Source organism: Dipodomys spectabilis, unplaced genomic scaffold (assembly GCF_019054845.1).
Source record: "Dipodomys spectabilis isolate Male_0828 unplaced genomic scaffold, ASM1905484v1 ptg000043l, whole genome shotgun sequence".
Lineage (NCBI taxonomy): Eukaryota > Metazoa > Chordata > Mammalia > Rodentia > Heteromyidae > Dipodomys > Dipodomys spectabilis.
In genome coordinates, this window is record NW_024870720.1 from 7,788,318 (window position 1) to 7,804,615 (window position 16,298).

The 16,298-nt window shown below is 43.8% G+C and overlaps 1 protein-coding gene across 6 annotated transcripts in view; it reads left to right on the forward strand.

Annotated features, from left to right (window-relative positions):
- Positions 1-1,480: 1,480 nt before the first annotated feature.
- The window catches only part of Rhoh (ras homolog family member H), a 33,862-nt gene continuing 19,044 nt past the window's right edge, over positions 1,481-16,298 (forward strand). Inside the window, exons 1-2 of one of the 6 annotated variants that reach the window (XM_042678355.1) lie at positions 1,481-1,725; positions 13,887-13,953. The gene's annotated coding sequence lies outside the window, so the exon portion shown is untranslated. Of the gene's footprint in view, positions 1,726-9,437; positions 9,538-9,922; positions 10,210-11,485; positions 11,528-13,886; positions 13,954-16,298 lie in introns of those variants that run through there. The other 5 variants (XM_042678354.1, XM_042678353.1, XM_042678356.1 and 2 more) reach the window with 5 other exon arrangements.

The following is a 16,298-nucleotide window of genomic DNA, read 5'->3' on the forward strand; positions in this document are numbered from 1 at the left end:
AGCAGCCCTACAGAGCTAGCTATGAGGTGGACTCCCCCTTTCTATTTCTCCTTCTAACAGTAGGAGTGGGCTTCCATGGGTAAAGAGAGGCTGGAACATGGAGATGCAAATGAGTGCTAAACCCTAATTTATGCTGATGGTGAAGAGCTATGGACCATGAGAATAGCCATTGGATATTTAAAAAAAAAAGAGTTTACCTTCTTGCCACCAATTATCTGATGATTCTATTTAAATGTGCACACTCCTAGGCTTCTTATCACATTTCCTGCTTTATTTTCCTCCATAAGGCTTAGCACAATGTAACATAATTCATTACCAAGTTGTATGTGCGTTGCCTGTAAACTCATGTGCTTAGCTTGTAAGCTCATGAGAGCAGGCTAGTTGTTTTTCCCCTTGCGGTTCTCTGCTGTCTTGATAAACAGTGTAGCAAGTGCTTAATAAATATTTGCTGAATCAAATGAAAGGGTACATTATCATTTATCCTAAGCATTTGTAGTGCAGAGGATTTCATGAGGCATCCCTGAAGATTCTGTGTTCAGATAATACATAAGAAAAATGTCACTAACAAGTTGACTTTAAAATTTCTAGATGTAGCTGGCCATTGATGGCTTACATCTGTCCTCCTACCTACTCAGGAGGCTGAAATCTGAGGATAACAGTTCAAAGCCAGCTCAGGCAGGAAAGTCTGTGAGACTCTTATCTCCAGTTAATTACCAAAAAGCCCGATGTGGAGCTCAAATGGTAAAGCACTAGCCTTGAGTCAAAAAGCTAAGGGGAAGCACACAGGCCCCGAGTTCAGGCCCTAATAGGGGCATACACACATACAAATACACACACACACACACGCACACACACGCACACACGCGCGCACAGAGTTCTGGAGTTATTAAATCATTAAGGCAATGACCATATGTGTGATATATAAGGATCATATGTGTGATATATAAGGAATAAATTGAAACACTGGGAAAACATCTAAAATATTGAAATTCAACCAACAGCTGTTATTTTAAGAAGGGTAGAGATGGAAGAAAAGAATAAAACCATCTAGGAGGCCAAAATCTACAAAAGAAGTAGCAGCAATAGCGTGCGTCTGCTTTCCCAAGCTCGGTAACAGCTTTTTGCTTTTAAACACACTCTTCCAAGGTAGCTAGTATTATATCTATTTTTGTGGACCAGGGCCTCATCCTTAACATTGAGTGTCACTGGGATTTAAATCTTCTGTTGCCTTACTCTTTCTCCAAAATTTTGGTCTTTGTGTTCCCCCCAGAACCTTGCAAGAGAGCTGTGACTTTGAACATAGCAACTGAGCAGCCGCCTGCTTGTAACTGAAAATGTTATAACTGAAATGTTCGCAACGTCTGCTCTGCTCCGAGCAGATGTGCTGGCTGCAGACACCCTGTGATGTCTGTGCCCAAATGAGAGATCCCTATCAAGGCCATGAGCAGACGTTGAGTTTGAGAAGTAGCAGCAGCAGCAGTCGCGGCGATGGCCTCCAGCCTCTCTTTTCAACCCATCTAGCACGCCTGTCCGCTGTGGGCTTGCAGCCGCTAGCTGGGCACTTCCTGCTCTTACTAGCCTCCTATCTCAGACTCCTGTCTGGATTTGCAATCACAGCCTGAAGCGCCTTCTTTAAACATGTTGCCACTGATAGCCAATTGCTGCCCTTGTAGAGTGGATTTGGTTTGGGAAGACAACTGTTTGCAGCTACGTCCAGAGAACCAGGTGGGTGGACATGTTAGGTAATATTTTGAGACAAAAGTAAGTTGGGGGCTGGGAATGTGGCTTAGTGATAAAGTTGCTTGCTTAGCATGCATGAAGCCCTCGGTTCAATTCCTCAGTACCACATACACAGAAAAAGATGGAAGTGGTGCTGTGGCTCAAGAGGTAGAGCGCTAGCCTTGAGTATAGAGAGGGACAGAGCCCAGGCCCTGAGTTCAAGTCTCAGGATTGGCAAAAAAACCCAGTAAGTTGGGCATAGAATGCAAAGACACTGGTTTTGTTCTGTAGTTTATTAAACTGTCTCTGAAGGATTTTGCTTTAAGAAAAAAGTTCTAAAAGCACATCGACAAATGTCTACCATGTTAGAAAGTACATCAGCAATCAAGGATTATTTTGACGAGCACTGTCATTTGACTGTATCATCTCTGACAGCCTTTAAAATATTTTTTTATGTGTTTGCTTTATTATGACAATTATGCTGAAACTGGGGCTTGAATCAGAGCCTGGGCACTGACCGTTAGCTATTTTAGTCAAGGCTGGTACTTTACTGCTTGAGCCACAGATCCATTTGCAGATTTTTGGTGGTTAATTGGAGATAAGAGTCTCACAGACTTTCCTACCTAGGTTGTCTTTGAACCACAATCCTCAGATCTCAGCCTCCACAGTAGCTAGGATTACAAAGCCACTGGCAACTGCCTATGTTTCATAGTCTTTAAACAAGGTTTGAATTATGCAGTGCTCTGGCTTGAACAATTATCTGAGGCATTATCATCTTCCATTAGGAATTGTGGCTTCGCAATGAAGAAGAACCAAAATGTGAATGTTTTCTTTTTCTTTCTTTCTTTCTTTTTTTTGGTGTCAGTTCTGGGGCTTGAACTCGGGGCCTGGGTGCTGTCCCTGAGCTTTTTCACTCAAGGCTAGTGCTCTACCACTTTGAAACACCTTGCCACTTCCACTGAATATTTCCTTGATAAACATAGTTCCACAAGACCAACAAGCCAGGATAAATCAACAACAGATAATCTGATAATCTAAGGTTAATGGAAATAAAAAAGCAATATGCTCTGTTACATTCTATAGGAGGGAAGCTAGATGATGTTTGAAATGATATTCTTATCTGGCTAGGCAGCCTGTTATCTGTAATGAGTTGGAATGCACAAGGAGGAGGAAGCCACTGATGAAATGAATAACCTGTAGCATTCCTAAGAGAGCTCAATATTTAGAATTTTAAGGTATACTTTATGAGCCTAGTCTTACTCTGCAAGTGACACATCAGAATTCGGATCTTATGCTGAAGATGAGTTAACATTTTATATTTCCCATCATTAACTCTCGATCAGAAGGGAAGGACATTTTGTTTTAATGCAGTCGTTTATCATTTAGTTGGGAGCTAGATATGAATAACTATAGTATTGTCAGGTGCTGGTGGCTCACACCTGCAATCCCAGCTACTCAGGAAGCTGAGATCCGAGGATGGCAGTTAGAAGCAGGACTAGGCAAGAAAGTCCATGAGACTCTTATCTCCAATTGACTACCAAAAGGCCAGTAGTGTAGTTCAAGTGGTAGAGTGCCAGCCTTGAAGAAAAAAGCTCAAGGACCGCAGAAATGAGGGACAAAGGGTGAACAAATGCAGCAGTGGTACTCACTGCTGTTGAAGATGAACTATGCAACTTGTGGGTGGGGATGGGAGGGAAAAACTGGGAGACAGCGAGGGAAGGGGTGACATTATCCAAAAGAAATGTCCTTGTTACCTGACTTATGGAACTGTACCTCCTCTGTATGTCACTTTTATAATAGCAGTTCAGAAAAAAACGGCTTTGAGATAGCACTCAAGCTATGAGTTCAAGCCTGAATGCTAGCACACACACACAAAGAAAAATTATAGTGTCCTGGGATTAAAACTGAAAACAGGAGGACAAGATTTGGACGTATTTCCTATCTGAAGTGGCATGTCACAAAGGAGGGTCTGTGTCAACTTGAAAAGCTATGGAAGCTAAGTCATTTTGGTTAATAGAGTACCAGAAAGAAAGTCAGGCGCTGGTAGCTCAGGCCTGCAAGCCTAGTTATTCAGGAGGCTGAGATCTGAGGATTGTGGTTCGAAGCCAATAGGGTTAAGAAAACCGGAAGTGGAGCTGTGGCTCAAAGTGATAGAGCACTGGCCTTGAGCAAAATGTCTCAGGGATAGGGCCCAGGCCCTGAGTTCAAGCCCTATGACTGATGAGGAGTCGGAGGAGAGACAAATAAAAACAAAACTAGTAAGAAAAATGTATGGCTGGAGTGGGTAGGTATGGGGAGCATTGAGCTTAATCTAAGTCAGAATAATTCAGTAAAAGATTCCTGATTCAAGTTCCCACCTTTGCTTTTTGAAGACTGCTACGTGTGAGTTCAGGACACAGAGTTGCCACATGATTGAAAACATTCCATTTAAAAGCTCCTTATTCTCAGGAGACCAAGAAAAACTAGCTCTTCTCTGTGGCTGTATCAGAACGCACTCCAAGCAAAGATGTCTCTCAGAAAGACTTCGCTTTTTCACTTTCCCCTATCGATTGCGTATGTCTGAGAATCTCAGAGTGAAGCTCAGCCCTGAGAAAAAGTTGGGGCTCAGCTGCTTCTCCCTCCCCGCTCTGCCCTGTGCAGCAAGCAGAGACCAAAGCCAGGAGCAATGATGGGTTGAGTCTTGGTCTTGCTTTTCAAAAGCTTTACAGTCTTTTGAGATCCTGTCTGTTAAAAGGTTTTAAGATGTAACAGGATGGTTGGGAGGATTAGCTGAGAGCATCAAGCTCTTGGTCAGCAAGTGATGACTGGGTGATTGATTATCCATGCCTGGGCTGCCTCAGTGAGCCAGGCCAGGCCTCTGGTCTCTTGCTTGGTAGTCATACTGAAGGGTTGACCGGTGAATACAATGTGGTTTCTAAGGAGGATCTGATTCCCCTTGTGTGATGCCATGCCCATAATTCCCCTCCTGCCTGCCATTCTCGTATACCATGGCAGAAATAACACACTGAGAGTAGTGTGTGTGTGTGTGTGTGTGCAGCAGTATTTTAAGTAATTTGCTTTTCCCCCGTGTAACTACCTCTATAACTCAGTTCAAAGAATGAGAGGAAGGAAGAGGAGAGAGAAAGAAAAATGCATTAAAAAGAAATGTCTCACTGGGTGCTGATGGGTCAGGCCTGTAATCCTAGCTGCTCAGGAGGCTGAGATCTAAGGATCTGAGTCCATGAGACTCTTACCTCCATTAAACGAACAAAAAGCTAGAAATGGATCTGTGGTTCAAAGGATAGAATGCTATCCTTGGGTAGAAACAGCTCAGGGACAGTTCCCAGACTCTGAGTTCAAGCCCCAGGATGGGCAAAAAGGAAAAAAAAAAAGATACATTTCTAGGAAAGCAAGTTAGAGCCTGTCTCCCTCTGAAATTGATCTGTACGTGAAGCCTGGAAGAGTGTGAGAGGCAGTAGGGAGAGCCTCCCTATGGGAGCAGGAGACAATGCTTGGCTCTATATGATTGTCAAATGCTGGCCATCCCCAGACAGAGAGGAGGCATCCTTCAGAAAGGAAGCGTGCTCAGGGGATCTTGCAGCCAGCCCCGTCCGAGCCCCTTCCCGGCCTGCTTCTGAGATAACTCTCAACCCACAGCAAGGTGAGACACTACACAAAGTAGGAGGCCCTCAGCTTCTAAACCAGGCTGCAGTGCTTCTTGCTTTCTTTCCACCAAAAAGCCGAGCAGCCTCATATGCTACTGGAGGGGCGGTCTGTGAAGTCAGCTGTCCTTGTCCCTCTGCTAGTCTCCTATGGATGGTACGTGCTGCGAGGACTCTGAGAAACCCACTGGATTTTCTGCTGGATGCACATCCACTGCCACTTCAAATCTTTTAGACGATTGCGTGAAATCTCTCTCTCTGTGTGTGTGTGTGTGTGTGTGTGTGTGTGTGTGTGTAGTGGAGTTTTAACTCTGGGTCTCACATTCTTGCTTAGTTTTTTCTGCTCAAAGATTTTCCTAGTTCATTGGAGTCTCATGGATTTTCCTGTCTGGGCTGGCTTTGCACCATGATCCTCAGATCTCAGCCTCCTGAAAAGCTAGGATTACTAGCATGAGCAGTCAGCACACTGCTGAGAGAGTGCTTTAACCTTCCTTTCTCAGACCACTTTTCTGGGATCCAGCCACAGTCCACCCTATAGATTTCTAGAGTTGTGTTCGATGAACTGTTTGATGAGATGAAATCAACCGAAGGATGTGCTTGACAAAAACCTGTTGCTGGCCGAATTTAGTGTGTAAGGATGGTGTTTTGCCTTCGCCATGAGGTCCTCTTGGAAATGGGTTGATTTAGACCCGAGGGTCTAACCCTAGGATTTCCACATATCAGATCTTGGTCCCTCACCCCAAGATGCCAAATTAGGAGATGTGGTAACAGGCAGAGAAAGAAGATTTATTACGTGGCAGCCACAGGAAGAGAGCATTTCAGCACAACTTCAGCCATCTTTGGGGCGCGTACATGAGCGCTATGCTTGAACAGACAGAGAACTGGGGCAGGCACAGAGTGATGCACGATGATACAACATGCCTGGTCACAGGTGGCCTGCTGGTCGCTATCTCAGGCTGTTTCCGGAAAAGTGGCAGTTATCACTTCATGACTGGAAGGGAGCTGGAGCAAGTTACTTACTGTCACCGGCTGCTGTCTGGCCTGAGCTTTCGCTGTTCTGTTTCTTTAGAGCAGTGCTGCCTTTTGCCCCAAGTTGGTTAAAAAAAAAAAGCTGCCATTGCCTGTCTCAGTGGCAGTTTGCCTTGGGTCACCGAAGTCTTACTGGGAAATCCTGCCCTAGATGGGGTCTAGATAAGTGTCTGCAGGAGGAGAAGGGCACAGATATGAAGTAGTGGTGTGGGGTGGGAGCTGGGTGTCCCAGCGTTACACCTTTTTTAAACTTTTGTTGTTGTTGTTTATACCTTTTAGCTTTTTGTTCTGCTTTTAGTGGATGCTTGGGCCTCGCAAAAGCAACTTTTCAGCACCTCTTACAGATTCTCTGTGAGAATCCAGTGGCAATTTCTCTTAGTCTCAGCCTAAGGAAGCCAGGACTAAGATCACATTAATTTCTCCCCAGTGAGCACCCAATTTTCTGTGGCCTTTGAGTCTTGCTTCTTACTGGTTGCCCATAAGCCTCAAGCCACACGGCAGACATTTGCTGTTTAATCATACCCTTCATGTTGGTTTATCTTTTCGTGTGTATTTATTTCTCTTGGCTTCATTATTTCCTTTCAGTTTTTAGCTCATCTTATCTGGTCCAGGTGTAAGTACAAGATATATTACAAGTGGCTTTAAATATTTTGACTAAAGAGAAGGTAAATAAAGGACCCAACACACCATATGTTCTACTCACTTCATAATGTTACACTAGTGATTAGGATTTCCACAGAGAATTTTCTAGAAGGATAATGCGCCTATCAGAGAACTCAAAGGACTTAATTGGCAGAGGTATCCCACTGGACTTTAACAAGTTCCTATTTGGGTTCATGTAAGAGACTCCTGTGGTCGGGCACCAGTGGCTCACGCCTGTAATCCTAGCTACTCAAGAGGCTGAGATCTGAGGATCACGGTTCAAAGCCAGCCCAGGCAGGAAAGATGGTGAGATTCTTATCTCCAATTTACCACCAGAAAACTGGAAGTGGTGCTGTGGCTTAAGTGGTAGAGCACTTGCCTTGAGCTGAAGAGCTGAGGGACAGCGCCCAGGCCCAGAGTTCAAGCCCCACAATGGACAACAACAACAAGAGTCTCTTGTGGGCTTGGGGACCATGTGATCATCTCTATGAGTACTTATCTTCTTACATTTCTTCCCTTTATCACTGTGCCCCAAGATCATTAGCCTTTCACTTTCTTGAATAAGTCAAGCCCTTTTGTACCTTCTGGCCTTTGCACACACTATTTGCCTCTGTTTGGAATGCTCTTCCTCTTTTTTTTTTTTTTTTTTTTAATTGTGAAAATACCGTACAGCGGAGTTACAATTACATGGGCAAGGTAATGAGTACATTTCTTATCAAGCATTGTTGCCTCCTCCTTTGTTTCCCCTTCCCTTCCCATCCCTTCCCATCTGCGCTCCCCGCCCCCAACCAAAGATGTAAAGTTCATTTTTCGACATAAAACGACTTGTATATGTCATTGTTGCAATGGATCCACCTGTAACCCTTTTTAAACGATTTGTTTTTTCCCTTCCCCTCCACAAATTATACCAACATCAAATACAATGAAAGCAGGGATTATACCGTGGGAGAGGGACATACAATGCAACAAAGAAATAATCTTATAAATGTGTTAGAAACAATCACAAGAAAGAAAAAACATTTGAATCCTTATCTTAGGGTTCATTTCCCTAACATCACCTTATCTGACTTTTTCTGCTGGACCCAGACATAGACTAGTTATTGCAAATAAGGGAAACCTGGAATGCTCTTCTTCTTATTCTCCTCAGGCCCCTTCCTTCTCACCCAGTAGAACAGCAGCCTCACTTTCAGAGTTCAAAATGTCAATGCCAAGACCCAATCCACACCAGTGAAATGAGATTCCTTGCAGATATGGTTCCAGCAGCTGATGCACTGAACAGACCTCTCAGATAACACTTTTTATTTTTATTTTTGGTCACTTGTGGGGCTTGAACTTAGGGGCTGGGCTCTGTCCCTGAGCTCTTTATTTCTCAATTTCTCTTTATTCTACTTGTGTGAGCCACAGTGGCACCTCTGGTTTTTGGGTAGTTATTTGGAGATAAGAGTTTCATAGACTTTCCTGCCCGGGGTTGGCTTTGGACCATGATCCTTAGATCTCAGCTTTCTGAATAGCTAGGATCATAAGCATGAGCCACTGGGAACTGTTAGACTTCTCAGGTGATTCTAAGTTTCATCTTAAGACCACCTCTAGGATTCAGTCATTATTCTGGCAACTGATGTGGCCTCTTTTCTGGTTCCTTTCTAATGGTTGCCATAATTAGCAATGATGGAATTTATGTGAACCTTTTTGTTTGGTTTCCCAGCCCCTTCCCTAGGACTGAGGTGCTGTAGGGACAGTGGACACGTATTTTGGCGTTGGTGCTTCTCTACTGCTACCCAGAAATACAGGATCTGGAGTCTGGGGTATGTCTTCAGCTCCGTCCCAGAACTGGACATTGTGTCTCAACTCACAGGGCCTCTGTTCTTGATGTGGGTGTGTGCTGGTGTGCCAGTATTGGGCTTGAACTCTTGTACTCTTGTTAGCTTTTCCACTCAAGGCTGATGCTCTAACACTTAAGCCACACCTCTACCTCTGGCTTTATGTTCGTTAATTGGAGATCACTGTCTTTCGAATTTGTCTGCTCAGGTTAGCTTTCAACATGAGCCTCAGATCTCAACCTCCTGAGTGGCTAAGATTATAGGCGTGAGCCACCAGTGCTCTGCTTTCTATTTACATTTGTGGACTTCAGTGGCATTGACATTATTTTGATGGCACACAGACATTTTGACCAGACATCACCCTTGACAGTAGTAGTTATAATGATTCCGGGAGTCAAAGCTCAGGGATTATGGGTGTGTTAGTTGGTTTAGGCGGTTAGTTTGGCTATGATCTAAGTAATTGCAGATGGCCCCTGCACCTGGATGTCATAGGAGACAAGACAGGCAATCTGGGTTTTTAGGCAAATTATGAAACCTAGAGGAGTCTGAAAACAACTCAGAGTCCAGTGGGTCCCCACACAGGTGTGGGTGCCTGATCGGTGACCGAGCCTGACTTTTCCAAATTATTACTCAGCAGTTACACATAAAGCAAGCAACACACGGTGGGTCACAGGTTCAGCAAGCTAACGGTAAGTTCTAAGGGACTTTTCCTTAAGCTCAATTTAGCTAAGGCCAGTCAGGGCAGGGGATTTCTTTCTTTCTTCTTTCTTCTTCACATCCTTGAGGAACCATCCTGGATTTTCCCTCTTCCTTTTCTCAGTTGCTTATCAGTGATTTGTTAAAGGAAAATTCAGGAAGTGTTAGGGAGACAGATACAACCTGGGGGTAAGGAAGAAGGCTAAATTAAACACCAATCCAGCATCCGCCAACAAAGCCTTGTTCTTTGTGCCTCTTAGCTGGGTAGCTTACCTATTCTCCTGGAGAGAAATGTGGGACACTGCCCTCCCTCCCCAACCCCACACAGATGAAACCCCTTCTGCAGAGAAGCCCGTGACAGGAAATCAACGGCCCGCACAGGAACTTGCTAATCGCTTTGGTTCCTGCTGTCTTCCTCAGAAGCACAGCACACGCTGTGCCCCAGCATCTAGGCTGAGATCTTTTCCCAGCCCAACTTCATACTTTTAGTTCTTGTAATGTGAGTCAGTCATAGTCTGGGAGGAAAAGAAGGCAGATCCCAGGAGGAACTTACCCCAAGAAAAGGCTTTGACATTGGTTTTTGACCTACCTGTGCCTACCAGCCAATTGGACTTCTGGAGTCAGTCATTTTGGTGTGGAGAAATTTCTTTGATATTTTACCACAGGTAAGACTTTCGCCTCTTTGAAAATATTTCTTTAGGATCAATGGGAATCTTCGTAATTTTATTTGGCTTTTACTTTAGGCTAACTATTGTAATAACCTGGGTTTATGGATTATAAAGTATGGAACCAATTTACAGCAGGAAGGTAGTTATTCAATCCCGCAACTCCCTCCCCTCCTTCCACAAAGTCCTGACTAGAATCCTAGTTTTTGAATCATTACAGATGGTGAGAGATAACTGAATTCAACTCTGTGGATAGTTTAAATATCACCCTGTGCATGAACTAGACCTAAAGGTTCTAGCTTGTGTAAGTATCAATTTTCACATTTTCCAGTTATGAAGAGAAGCAAAAGCAAAATCAAAATGGTGTGCATTTGGATCTGGACTTCCTACCTTCATTGTTTCCCCTATTACCAAATGCTATAGTCCTCTTTACTAAAAGGGCTGTGTGATGTACAAGTATGTATTTGTGAGTTCAATTTAGTTTTTGATTGTGGTTGATTTCCCTTTGTACTGTGAAGTACCAATTAGTAGCCCAGAATGTAATTTAATGAAGTTTAGGAAATCACTGGTTCTAGGGGTTATGCTGAATTAAAGCTGCCATTGATGTGTTCAAGTGAGCGACAAATAGTTGATCATTTACTGGCTGTAAATTTGTGTTGTGTAGGACGTTAGATCCGAGTGCCAGGGGCTCACGCCTATAATCCTAGTTACCAGGGGAATGAGAGCTGAGGATTGAGGTTTAAAGCCATCCCAGGCAGGAGAGTTTGTGAAACTCTTATCTCCAACTAACTGGCCAAAACCCATAAATGAAGCTGTGGATCATGTGGTAGAGTCCCAGCCTTGAGTGAAAAGCTAAGAGACAGTACCCAGGCCCTCAGTTCAAGCTCCAGTACTGGTATGCGCGCATGTGCGGACGCAAGCATGTGAGCACAAACAGACACACACATACACACACACATACACACACACAAAAGCAATCTGTTCTTTGAAGGGCCTTAGAATGTAGTAGTCATGTTAAGAAGAAGCGTTAGGAAACTGCAAGATGGGAATGAAGTGATGAAACTGTGTGGACTTTAAGAGTTAGCCGAGTTCCAAGAAGGGGCCTGGGGTCAAGGAACATAAAGGCTGTGGAGGGAAGTGAGCTTGAGCAGATGGAGAAGAGAAGGAAGAAGAGAAGGGGAGGGCCATTTTACACTGGGAGGACCTTGGGGGCCTTAGTATAAGGGGAGTCTGATTGGGGGTGACCAACCCAGTTGAAGATACTAGCTGACAAGAAAAGAAAGTTTGTTCTACCCTAGCAGGAAACAGGATGGGAGAGGTAGGTGGGGATACCTTAGGGGGGACTTTGAGGGCCAACAGAGCAGAACAGACTTCATTCGATGATTTTCTACTCTCCTCATGCCACCAAGCTCCTCCTTATTAACCATCACAATTCCATTTGAAGAGAGTTGGGACATCTTTGCCTCTTTGTCCTTGGGGTGGCTTTCTGCATCCCCATGTCTATCTATGACCCCCATCTATTCTCTACTATTTTTCCTTGGTGCATCCCTTATTCAGAGGAAGGCCTGGGGAAACCCCACTTTTTTTAAGGAGACCCTTTTTCATCCTGTAATTAAAGTGGCAGTCCTCTGGAAGGAAGAGTTGGTGGACAGATAAGCAGCTCTGTTATTCGAACGAACGCTAGTCTCAAAATGCCACAAACTTTGTACTACTTGCTTGGCATAGCTGAATGAAATGTCAGGACATGCTGCTATTTTGTTTCTGGCCATTCCTTTAGATAGTCAGTACATAGTGTTTCCTGGGCCATGTAGTGACTGAGTCATAACGAACATCAGAACAAACATACAGTAAGGTGAATGAGAGCTGAGTCTGTGGAGCCAGATTGTCTGCCTTGTGTTGAATCCTGGTTCTATCATTTCTGGGCTGTTACTTAGATGCTCCTGTGTTCAGATTCTTAAAAAAGTCTATAAAATAACTCTGAGTACAGTAATAAGGAAATTGGTGATATTGAGGAGAGGCTGGAAATTAATATTCTTGAGTGCTGAATACAGATGGACTAGACACAGGGGTGAAGGGTTTTATAGTGGTAACATAGACCAAAAAGAAAACCAAAATAGGAATTGATTATTTTCAAGACTTTCTGTACTGGTTTCTCAGGTGTATGAAAGTACTGAGTTTTCTTTGCAAGCATCTGGGTTGGTGTTGCTCTAATGCTTTGGACAAAATTAGATGAGTGGAAGCAGAGGTTGATGGAACAACATTTCTTTTTTTTTTTTTTTTGGTCGGTCGTGGGGCTTGAACTCTGGGCCTGGGCGCTGTCCCTCAGCTCTTCAGCTCAAGGCGAGCGCTCTACCACTTGAGCTACAGCACCACTTCCGGTTTTCTGGTGGTTTATTGGAGATAGGAGTCTCACGGTCTCTCCTGCCCGGGCTGGCTTTGAACCACGATCCTCAGATCTCAGCCTCCTGAGTAGCTAGGATTACAGGCGTGAGCCACCAGCGCCCGGCTTGGAACAGCATTTCTTACTTGACTAGCTTAAATTATTTAATTTTAGAGCATTTTGATTTTAGGGCTAGCAAGCCATAGCTAAAAAACCCATTTCTATTCAAGAGTTAGGGTCATTTTGACCATGAATGCTCAAAGTGCTATTTGGGCTCTGGATATTTGGGTCTGGGCAAATGCTAAGATTAAAAAGCATCCTGTTTGCTCTTTTTTCACTCTAGATTAAATTAAATTAGCAAGACCTCTTTAAAAAATTCAGGTACAGCTGGATGCTGCTGGTGGCTCATGTCTGTAATCCTAACTATTCAGGAGGTTGAGATCTGAGGATTGAGGTTTGTAGCCAGTTGGGGCAGAAAAGACCATGAAACACACCCCAAAAAGCAAGAAATGGTGATGTTGTGGTTCAAGTGGTAGAACCCTACCCTAGTCTTGAGCCCCAAAGCTTAGGGACAGTGTCCAGCTCCTGATCTCAAGCCCTAGGACTGGCAAACACACACACACACACACACACACACACACACACACACGTCCGTGCAGCTAGTCTGTTAATTATGCACGAGATTCTCAATTATGTGTTCAGGGCACTTCATTCAAATAGTGATACTGTTTTCTTTCTATGGACCCACTGAAGACACAAGGAAGGAAATTCTGGGGCTCTGGGGCTTGTAAAGTATGCGTATAACTGAGAGTGAGGAGCCAGAAGGGAGGCTGAGGGCAGCATGATCATATTAGGGATTGGGGTGCATGGTGGAGAAGAGGATTGGGGATAGGAAAGGAATGAATAGAGGTAGGAGAGAATGACAGAAACACAGGGCCCCTCCATGGCCCTTAGTGATTTGACACCAACAATTGCTTGAGTGCCCCCAGCAACTTCATCATGGTTTGTACAAAAAAAAAAAAAATGGTTATGCCTTGGGCTGGAGGCATGGCTCAGTGGTATTGTGCCAGCCTAGAAAGTATAAGCCTCTGAGTTCAAACATCATGTTCCTAAAACCTGGGTCATGTTCAGAGATAATGCTTTTTCTGATCCAGGTCCGCCTGAACATAAACCACATTGAGATCTTTTAAGAATTAGGAATTCTTATTCTTTCTATCTTAGTCCTTAGGATCCAGGAATATATATATATGATTAAAGAATCTAATTCCTAAAATGACTCAGAGTGGTGATTCTGCAGGTAGCAATTTGAAAATCATCGATCCAGAACTCTGTTGTCCATGGCCCAAACCAAGATGACAAACTGAGTAAGTATTGAAAGTGGTGAGTCCTTTTGGTCTTGATTGTGATGAGTCTGCACGCAGAGCGTATTTCCTCTGCTTGTAAGTTATTCCTTGGGACGAGTTCCTGGGTAGGAGATGATTAGGTCAAGGTTGTGAGGATTTTTAGCTCAATCATATTTACATTTTTGCTGTTGTTGTTGTTGCTGTTGTGGTTTGTCATGGGACTTGAACTGAGGGCCTAGGTGCTGACCCTGAACCTTTTTTGCTCAAGGCTAGCACTCTACCACTTTGAGCCACAGCTCCACTTCTGATTTTCTGGTTGTTAATTGACGATGAGAGTCTTACAGACTTAACTGCCTGGGCTGGCTTCGAACCTCAGTCCTTAGATCTCAGCCTCAGTGCCTAACTTCATATTTACATCTTCACATACCAACATAGGCCACTTTCTTTTAAACTGTCAAGCCTTATGCACTGGGATCTTAAACGATCACCCTGGTAGAGAACAAAGAAAAAAAATTGCCTTCATGGAAGGAACCGCCCCCTCACCTTTCCATCTTTCTTTGTCCCCCCAAAATAGAATATTAATAAATTATTGTTGGGAGAAATTTCTAGAGGATTATTGAAATCTCAGTGGCTTCTTACAACAAATGTCGGAGCCTTCTTATCTCTACATTTAGTTTCTTGGAACATTGAAGTCAGCTGTGACCTCTTCCCTATTTCGTGGAAAAGAAAACCAAGGAAGTGAGCGGTGAGGGGACAGGTGGGGACAGGGAGTGTGGCTCTTGTCACTCCGCGGCGACTCCACATAATCCTCCATTCAGTTCATTGCCAAAGTAAGTGAATGATTGAGCAGTGTGTAACGTGAATGGGTGCAGTGGGTCGGCATTTCATTGACTGAGATAGGAGCGAGTCCTCCCACTCTAGCCTTTTTTATTTGCATTATGGTTCTTTCATCGTTTACATAATCTGCTGACCTAAAAGTAAGGTCATAACTTGTAGAACAGGTGTGAAGAAGGTCAATTTTCAATGGCTTTAATGAAAAAAAAAAAGAAGTGCTCTTGCAAAACATCAACTGAAATATTTCCAGTGGTATTCTAGCACCAGACTGTACTTGCTTGCAAAAGCAGGTTGTAATATTTCCAGAAATTTTGCAAGCCAGTGAAATTCTTTACTCCCATCTATCTGTATGGTGGAAATATGATATTAGAGTCTGCTATTTTATCATCTCTTCATTCTCCATTCAGTGATGTTGTGTTGAGAGGTAAAAAATTGGCAATAAGAAGAGTATTTACACCATCAGCATAAATCAGTATCTACATCATTGAGTTCAAAGCCAGCCTAGGCTACACAGCAAGACCTGTCTCAAAGACAAATGGCAACAATAGCAGGACACAGAGCAAGGACAGAAAATGTCTTAGGAAGAGAGAGATGTTGATCTCAGAGGTGAGCAAAATAGGTGTGAAAACAGTTCTAATGAAAGGATCTGATTCTTTTTTTTTGGGGGGGGGGGTCCGGTTGTGGGGCCTGAACTCTGGGCCTGGGCGCTGTCCCTCAGCTCTTCAGCTCAAGGCTAGCGCTCTACCACTTGAGCCACAGCACCATTTCCAGCTTTTTTCTTTTTGCTTATGTGGTGCTGAGGAATCGAACCCAGGGCCTTGAGCGTGCAAGGCAAGCGCTCTTCCACTGAGCCACCTTCCCAGCCCTAGGATCTGATTCTTCTAAAGCATGGACTCTCCAATTCTACTGTGTTTAAGAATCATTTAGGATCCTCTGGGAAGGGGATGTGTTAACAAATACAGCATCTTAGATTCTACCTCCATGCATTCCCAAAGTGTGGGAATGGCAAGAAGGTGCATTTAACAAGTCTGATGGCAATGGTCTGTGGATCTTATTTTAAGAAACACTAAGAGACTAAAGGTAATAGTTTGGTTTGGTCCAGGGAACGTATGTCTGTGTCCTGTGCATGCGTGTAGAGAGTGAAAGTGGAGAACGAGAGAGAGGTTCACAATCCAAGAGCTTATAATGTGAAGAAAATATGAGAACAAAGATATATGTATTTGTTATTAGAAGCAAATTTAAGCCAGGAGGCTATACTTAGGATACATCTTAAAGGATATTTCCTTCCACAGGCAAAGAGCTTTTGTCAGGCATTTGAAGCAACTGGGAATCGTTATGAACAGGGGAACTATAAACAAAGCGAGATGATCAGAGGCGAGCTTGAGGATACACCTATAATCCTAGCTACTCGGAGGCTGAGATCTGAGAATCCTGGTTCAAAACCAGCCCTAGCAGGAAAGTCTGTGAGACTTTCATCTTCAATTAACCACCAGAAGTGGAGCAGTGGCTCAAAATGATAGAGCAGTATCTTT